The following is a 9,210-nucleotide window of genomic DNA, read 5'->3' as shown; positions in this document are numbered from 1 at the left end:
AGGAAATGCTAAATTTAAAGTCTTTAGCTAGACATCAAATACCTCAAAAAGTATTATCACCTTACAAAGTCATATATCAATAGTCGAAACAATTGTGGGTCCATAATACCAAATAGAACTGACACCAGTATGAGACAACTGCACTGATTCAGAAAAATGAAAAGAAGGAGCACGTCCTCATCTAAGGTTTCTGTCAAGACAACTGGGTTTATCTGCGGCGCATAATTGAACTTCATATGTGTGTCTCGATAAATAGATTGATCCGAAAAACGGGTCTCTAATACCTGGGTTACCTCCTGGACAGTATCAGGAGGATCGGGTTGCGGAGTCTGAAAAGACTCAAGTAATATCTCAGATGTACAAGGCTCGAGTCCCAAGTTAGGGACTCTAATTAGGTATACGATACAATCACAAGAACCATCACTACCCCCAAACTTAGGGTTCACATACAAGCCACTAACTATTTCTTGAATTTCCGGATCTTCAGAGTCCTTAAAATACTCAAGATATTCTTCTAGTTCTCTACCCCCAAACTTAGGGTCATCATTATTCTCAAAAAAACCTAAAACTATTGCCTGAATTTCTAGGTCCATAGAATCTTTAAAATACTCAAGAGCTTCTTCTAAAGATTGATCACGTATCTGATCTAAGAGAATGGTTTCCTCAAAATCATCTAAAGAATCTACCAGTAAAGTGTCAAGCCAATTATCCTGAACCAAATCCTGAACTAAAGTGCTAATCATATTCACTTCTTCTAAATCATCGTTCTCAGAAGGTTGTCTAGTAACATTAAAGACATTTAGTTCAGTGGTCATATTACCAAAGGATATGTTCATAAGACCAGTCCTACAGTTGATGACAGCGTCAGCTGTGGCTAAAAATGGGCGACCTAAAATCACTGGGATTTGACGACTTGGGTCCTGAACAGGCGGGGTGTCTAGAACAACGAAATCCACATGATAAATAAACTTATCAACCTAAATCAGAACATCCTCTATGACACCACGAGGGACTTTGACAGACCTATCAGGTAAATGTAGTGTCATTTTAGTCGGTTTCAACTTACCAAGACCTAGCTGGGTGTATACATGATACAGAAGAAAGTTAACACTAGCTCCTAGGTCAAGTAAAGCTTTATCGACCATGTGATTACCAATCGCACAAGATATGGTGGGGCATCCAGGATCCTTATACTTAGGGGGTGCTTGGTTCAGAAGAATGAAACTTACCTGACCAGCTAAAAAAGCTTTCTTATGGACATTAAGCTTATGATTTCGTGTACAAAGATCTTTAAGGAACTTGGCATAAGCAGGCATCTGCCTAATTGCTTCTAATAGCGGAATGTTGATGTTCACCTGCTTAAATGTTTCCATTATCTCGTTGAAAGTCGACTCCTTCTTTGTTGGGGATAACAAATGTGGATATGGGGCTCTAGGCACAAAGGTAGACCTATCAGGAATTTCTTGGGAATCCTTAGAGACTGTTTCAGTTTCCTCGTCTACGGGCTCCTCTTGGGAAGTAGAAGGTGGAACTACAGTATGTCCACTAGGCATGGCTACCTTATTGTCTACCGTTTTACCACTCCTAAGGGTTGTTATCGAGTTCACATGGTTTGATGATTTCTCACCAGCTAAAGATATTTGATGGACTCCCCTGGGGTTGGGTTGTGGTTGACTAGGAAACTTTACTTTTTCTCTCAATGTCTCATTTATCTGACTAACCTGGGTTTTCAACTCGGAAATAGCCTGAGAGTTAGCTTGTACCATCTTTTTATTTTCATCTAATCCTTATGCAACCGATTGCTGAAATTATAAAGTGTTCCGAGTTAACAAGGCAAGAGACTCTTCTAAACTCATGATTTTCTTATCTGAAGGGATCTTAAGTTGTGCCGGAGCTAAAGGATTCTTAGTATAGCCAAAACCTGGGGGAACCTGAGCATTACTAGACTGCCTTGATTCTGGCCCTTGGACCAAGAAAGGTTTGGATGGTTTCTCCAGCCATGGTTATAAGTTTCTGAATATGGGTCAAACTTCTGTCGGTTATCAAACCTAGTGTTGTTATAAAGAGCATTGGCTTGCTCTTCAACGGGATGGTGATAGACGCATTTATGTGTCTAATTTGTCCCAATTGTTTATATTGTTAGTGCTCGATTTTGTACTTATTTGGTTATTTTATGTCTTTGTAGGTGTTTTTAGAGAAATAAGCTTTTGCGGCGAAATTGGCTCAACATGTGGCATTTGAACCTCCGTAGATAACGTACCAGAAGCACCCCAGAAGTATGTTGGAAGCACCCCAGAAATACCCCGGAAGAACCCTGAAAAAGTGCTGAAAATATCCCAGAAAAATTACTAATTGCACCCAAGGGGAAAGTGTTATTCGGACTCTCACTATGGATAAGGGGTAACCCAATTCGGACATGTGCTAAAGGGACACCAGAATTGGATAAGGGGGAGGTCACTTTCACCGTTTGAAAACAAATTTTGGCGGGAAAATTTTCTTTCACCAGACAGATTTAGGGTTGGATTTTCGGACGAGTTTTAATGAGATTAAATCACTAATTCTCATGGGATGGACGTGATATGGATATACAATTCTAGTATGGATGATTTCATGGGCTTAATTGGGCTAGAATATCCGGGAGAAGCAATCAAAGTTAAAACAGAGAGACGTGTCCTGTTGTGCACTTTCAAAGATTTTGTGGAGATTTTGGGAGAGTTTTACGCTGGATAATCATGTATTTGGTCCTGTTCAAGTCATAGGAAGAGTTTGGTGGCTATTTTATAGCTAACATACGCGTACAAACACTGACAGATGTGATTATTGTTTCAACGGCAGAGAAGAAAAAAAAGAGATTCTATCGGGATTTATTTGAGCTGTGAAGTATATAAGAGGTGGAGAGAAGTTAGAAAAGGTTTTATCAAGAGTTTGGGGTCGAGACAGAGCCAGGAGGAGCGAAGAAGAAGGAGTAGCAGCAATGTTCACCTGCTGCTGCTGCTGCCATTAAAAAGCTTCAAGAAAACGAAGAACAGACTCTCCAGGACAGTCTTATTTTCAGTAGCTTCAGAACAGTCTTATTTTCAGCGGCTCAACATCAGAAGAGAGGTGTCGCAGTTCGCTGCAGTTTTCTGTTGTCGTTCTTTTCTGGACGCGTTTTGTGAGTCTCAGAACTACTATTTTATAACTTTTGACTCTTTTAATCACACTTTGAGCTTTGAATTAATATGTTGAGTGTGTGATTGATATGAATAGCTAAACCCCAATACTGGGATGATGGAGGAAACCATTCTTTATGCATGAGTAATTTTATTTAATTCTTTTATGACTATTTGCACTATTATGAATGGAATTATGATTTTTATTGATTATTTGTGATTTTGTCTGATGATGTATGCTTAATCCATGAGATTCTTGATGCATCATGCTTATGATTTACATATAATACTTACAAAATCTATTTTTGGCAAAGTAAGAGTCGGTATTTGTTATCAATATAAGCTTTAATTGTCTAGAATTAATAATTGAATCGCATGAGTATAAGAATTGGTGAAATCCTGAGTCCTGGTTCCTCTTGATCCTGTGACAATTTTGTATATATTTTTGTTTTTAAATCTATTCAAGTCCGAGCATCGAATCCGTATTTACTGCAATCTTAATATTACAACAGATGGCCTTCCCAAAAAGGCTCATTTCTTCCACTACTACCACTAGAATGACCTAATTCTAAGGCTTCTAACCTTTTGGATATAGATGCTATTTTCGCATCTGACTCATAAGATCCTTCTACCCTATTAACATTTCCTCTACTTAGAAGAATTATTTTCTGGGGTTCCCTACTATTTTCCCATTGTTGGGTCTTATCGGCGATTTCATTCAAAAATGTCATCGCTTCATCAACAGTTTGATTCTCAAACCCACCTGTGCATAAGGACTCAACCATGGTTGTTGTTGAATAATCTAAACCCTCGTAGAGGATCTGAAGTAACCTAACCTTCTCCAAACCATGATGAGGACATTGAGATATCAAATCATTGAACCTTTCTAAATACCTATATAAAGATTCTCACTCTTGTTGGGAATAAGTACCTATTTGTGTCCTAATAGACGATGTTTTATGCCTTGGGAAAAACGTATGTATAAAGGCAGAAGTAAGTTGTTCATAGGTTTCAATTGACTCAGATTCCAAACTATACATCCAAGATTTGGCTTTATCTTTTAAGGAAAAAGGGAATAACCTAAGTTTCAACGCATCATCACTTAGGTTTTTAATTTTCAGAGTACTACAAACTTCCTCAAATTCCCTGACATGAAAATAGGGGTTCTCATTCTCCTTCCCTAAAAACATTGGGAGCATCTGTAAAGTTCCAGGTTTCAGTTCATAATTTGCCTCGGTTTCAGCTAACTTGATATAAGACGGACGAGAGGTCCTAGTTGGGTTTAGCAAAGCTTTCAAAGTTGCCATTTCTGGCACTACCAAAGGACTAGGAGTACTAGGGGTACTTTCCTCACAAAAGAAGAGTCTTCAAGCTCCCCGCCTTCACAAGAAGAACTACTATGTTTTTCACTAATCAAACGACCTAGAGTGTTTCTTTTCCAAGACCGTTTAAAAACTTCGGGCATACACTAGAAAAAAAAAATCAAAAAGAAAAGTCCTAAAAAGGAAGGGATGTTCTATGCAAACACAATCAAGGATGACTCCACCACAACAAACCTAATGATTTCTAGCAAACGGAAAGCATGATGGCTCCACTTAGATTGTTTCTAGACCAGCTTCTAATCCTTCGAACGGGAATTCGTTACAATTTAAGAAAACCTCTCTGGAATCAATCCGAGTTAAAGTTAGTTGAATAGAGGCGAGGGAAGCTCGGTGAAGCTTTGATACCCAAGGCCTGACCGGTATTACAAGGCGGCGCATTCACGCATTCAACTTACAGAAACCGTCAAGAACTTCGAAGTATGCTTAAAAGAGTATCCAATATTTTTCGAATGACTTTCCTGTTAAGCTCGTTACCCTATCTGTTCTAGTCAAAATTTTAGGCTTAGGTTCGCGTTTGGTGTCGTTTTCCTATGGCGGGAAAGAAGAGAACGGTGATGAAATCCGAACCCTTATCTTGTATGGCCCGTCCTTGCCCTTTACTAGGAAATTAAAGCAGCCGTTTTCAAGTCCTCAACATATATGCATACGAAGGAAGACAGTAACTCGCTGACAGGGGATTCGCGAGTGTTTCGACAAACCTACCTCCCGTACCAGACGGGGGATGAACCTTTGTAGTCGACTCGGGCCACGACTCCTATGTCATGTACGAACCCGAGGGTCCGAGGTGATATCGTAATCATCGTCCTTCTCTGCAAACACTTTATATTTAAACTACCCTTCCGTAGGGTTTAAAAATAATGTCCCAAAATTTAAAGTCGAAAGTCCAAAAATATAAAGTGAAAAAGAAAAAGAAAGTCTAAAAAAAATAAAAATGTCTCTCTCTTTTTTTTTATAAAATAAAAAGTCTTCTTCTTTCGCTCCTTTCGCTTTGCCTTTCACTCGAAGTCTTTAAGTATTCACCAAAAGCTTTGGCAAAATGTTCTTTTGCTCCAAATTCCGAATTCTGTAAGAAAAAGACAAAAACCCAAAAACGTAAAGAAGAACAAATAAAAGAAAAACCTAAAAAAAAAAAAAAATCTAAAAACTCTAGCCTAAAGACAAGTCCTCGTCGGCGGCGCCAAAAATTGATGTGTCTTTCAATGTTGTTGTAGTAATAAGATTCGTTCAAGACTTGTGAAACCGAATTTTTAGATTTTTTTTAATAAATAAAAATAGCGAACTAAATTAAAAAGATGTTGTGAAAATTATGGAGAGAATGGGGCTAGGATTCCACCATTGGTTGATATTAGTGATTTAATAAAACAATAATTATGCAACTCAACATTCAAATTGATTCTAATAGTATTGCTTAGACATGTAGATTTCCAAAAGAATAGATGTTAATCCAAGCATAGAATATCAAAAACCTAAAGCAAGCATATTCTATCAAGAGAAAATACACCTAATTAATCAAAATCATATAAACAATTTTTAGTTCAATGCAAAAATCATAATAAAGTTGTTGTAATTAATTAATAGAAATATATCACTTTTACCGAAACAACGGCTTCCTCCATAGCCCAAAGGTTGGGTTTTAGTCTCATCATGATGTTGGAAACACGCTCAAAAGTTGATTTCATTGCTCAAAGTAGGTGTACAAATGATGAAATGAGAAAATGATGAAAATCGGGTGTTTGCAACGTTTATAATTGTTGCAAACACTGTTACAAAGAAACGATAATAAGAACTGTTGTTGTTGTATCTCTGCGACCCTCGTGTGGCTGTCGTTTCACTGTGCATATAACACTGCTCTGGTCTTTTGTTCTTCGTGTTCTTGGTGCAGCAAGAAACAGAGTTCTGAAAACTCTTGATTCACGCCTCCTGAGCTTCTCCCCCCTCTCCGTCCCCCTTCTATGTGATCCTAGGAACCTATTTATACATCATTGCGACATTGAATCTCCCAAAATCTCTTTATTTAATCCCATTATTTCTTTTATTCTCGAAAATATATTTTCCAAAAATCGTTTTCCTACGCGTCTGCAGCTGTATTTCTTTCCTTCTATACCTTCTTCACGCTCCAGAATATCGATCAACTCTTCCAAGCACGTGCAGTACACGTTTAAATTCCTCACAACTCGTGCAAGCTCATGTTTTTCCTCCAACTCCCTGTTTGGATTAAACCAGTTATCCACCAAATTTGATCGAAACAAACACCCATACTAGCTCTGTTAGGACATATCACAACTACCCATGAAGTTTCAGCGATTGAATCGCACAAAAACTCCTCCAAAATCCGATCGAAAAATCTGCCTGTGAATGGAAATGTTTTCCCGCCATTTTTATTTTTGAAATGTTGAAGATGAAGTGCCCCTATCCTTTTCTGGGGCTAATAGCAGATGGGTGTGAGGATGAATTTGGGTACTCATAACCTTGGGTGTCCCTTAGCCAAATCTGGGGTCCGTATAGCAAATGTCCTCCAGGGGTCCAAATAGCACTTTTGAGCAACTTTTTCCACACAAGTGTATTTCTCCAAAAACACACACAAAAAAAAAACCATAATAAGTACAAAATCAAGCACTAGCAATAGAGACACTGAGGACAATTCAGACACAAAAATGTGTCTATCAAATACCCCCAAACTTATTTGCTAGTCCTCGAGCAAATCTAATATAAAATGACTACACTTAGCACGTGCAGCAAGCCGTTAAACCCTAGGTGGCCCTAGGCGGAGTGTTGTCTCCGGAGGGTTTACCAGAGGTGTACCCACAAAACCATTACTCCAGACCCTAGCTATCTACGCAGAACCTTGGAAGGCACTAAAGAATCTCCTTGGTTGGCATACAAACATTGACTATAGGAGGAAGTACCCTGATGCGAATTCCAATTGTTGTACACGAGTTTGCACTCAGCATACTAAATTCATATATAAGTGACAGAGCTCTACTCAGATAGTTTCTAGACATCATAACCGGAGTCAACCAATCACATGGAAAGATTAAGAAGATGGATAAAGAGATGGTTAAAAGTGAACGGTGTTTCCCATATCTGTCTGAAGGCCTCTGCCAAGGTGAACCTATCCTAATGGACTGAGATACCGGTCTGACTAATATCAACACAACTGGCATATACAAGGGGACCAGTGGTCGATAAACCTAACTCTAGGTCAACACAACTGGCATATACAAGGGCACCAGTGGTCGACTTTATTGAATTTATTCCGGTTGGTCTAATGGTCTGGTCTTTTTTTTTTGGTATCTCAATCACTCTATTCCACCCTAGCAAAGGTAACAACTTGAATCGTGTGCCCCACCAAATCACTTAAAAAAAAAACAGAAGGATTAGGATTCAACGAGATATGGCGAAACTACCATGTTTTTTTTAATTCTAACACCTGAGCTCTGTGCTTTTATGAATAGACTCTTTAGATGTTTCCATCTAATCAGATTGGTTCCTCAACTCCTACAACAAGATGTTCCCATCCACTTAGATTGGTTAGTGCCAACCTTAATAAGCATAAATTTCTAGGCTCTGGAGTTTATTTGTTGCAGCTAAGAGCTAAAAAAAGTTTCTTCCCACCCCCAAACTTAAATCTAACATTGTCCTCAATGTTCTAAAGATGAAATTAAAAGCATGAACAATAAGAAACTGTTACCACTTGATGGATGGAAAAAGAAATAAGGAAGGATATTACCGTAAGCATGAGTACCTCCCAGGAAATGCTAAATTTAAAGTCTTTAGCTAGACATCAAATACCTCAAAAAGGATTGTCACCTTCCAAAGTCATATATCAATAGTCGAAACAATTGTGGGTCCATAAGACCAAATAGAGCTGACACCAGTATGAGACAACTGCACTGATTCAGAAAAATGAAAAGAAGGAGCACGTCCTCATCTAAGGTTTCTGTCAAGACAACTGGGTTTATCTGCGGCGCGTAATTGAACTTCATATGTGTGTCTCGATAAATAGATTCATCCGAAAAACGGGTCTCTAATACCTGGGTTACCTCCTGGACAGTATCAGGAGGATCGGGTTGCGGAGTCTGAAAAGACTCAAGTAATATCTCAGATGTACAAGGCTCGAGTCCCAAGTTAGGGACTCTAATTAGGGATACGATACAATCACAAGAACCATCACTACCCCCAAACTTAGGGTTCACAGACAAACCTCTAACTATTTCTTGAATTTCCGGATCTTCAGAGTCCTTAAAATACTCAAGAGATTCTTCTAGTTCTCTACCCCCAAACTTAGGGTCATCATTATTCTCAGAAAAACCTAAAACTATTGCCTGAATTTCTGGGTCCATAGAATCTTTAAAATACTCAAGAGCTTCTTCTAAAGATTGATCACATATCTGATCTAAGAGAATGGTTTCCTCAAAATCATCTAAAGAATCTACCAGTAAAGTGTCAAGCCAATTATCCTGAACCAAATCCTGAACTAAAGTGCTAATCATATTCACTTCTTCTAAATCATCGTTCTCAGAAGGTTGTCTAGTAACATTAAAGACATTTAGTTCAGTGGTCATATTACCAAAGGATATGTTCATAAGCCCAGTCCTACAGTTGATGACAGCGTTAGCTGTGGCTAAAAATGGGCGACCTAAAATCACTGGGATTTGACGACTTGGGTCCTGAAC

This window comes from Papaver somniferum, chromosome 6, assembly GCF_003573695.1.
Source record: "Papaver somniferum cultivar HN1 chromosome 6, ASM357369v1, whole genome shotgun sequence".
In the NCBI taxonomy this organism is placed as follows: Eukaryota; Viridiplantae; Streptophyta; class Magnoliopsida; order Ranunculales; family Papaveraceae; genus Papaver; species Papaver somniferum.
Note: the sequence above shows the minus strand (reverse complement) of the source record.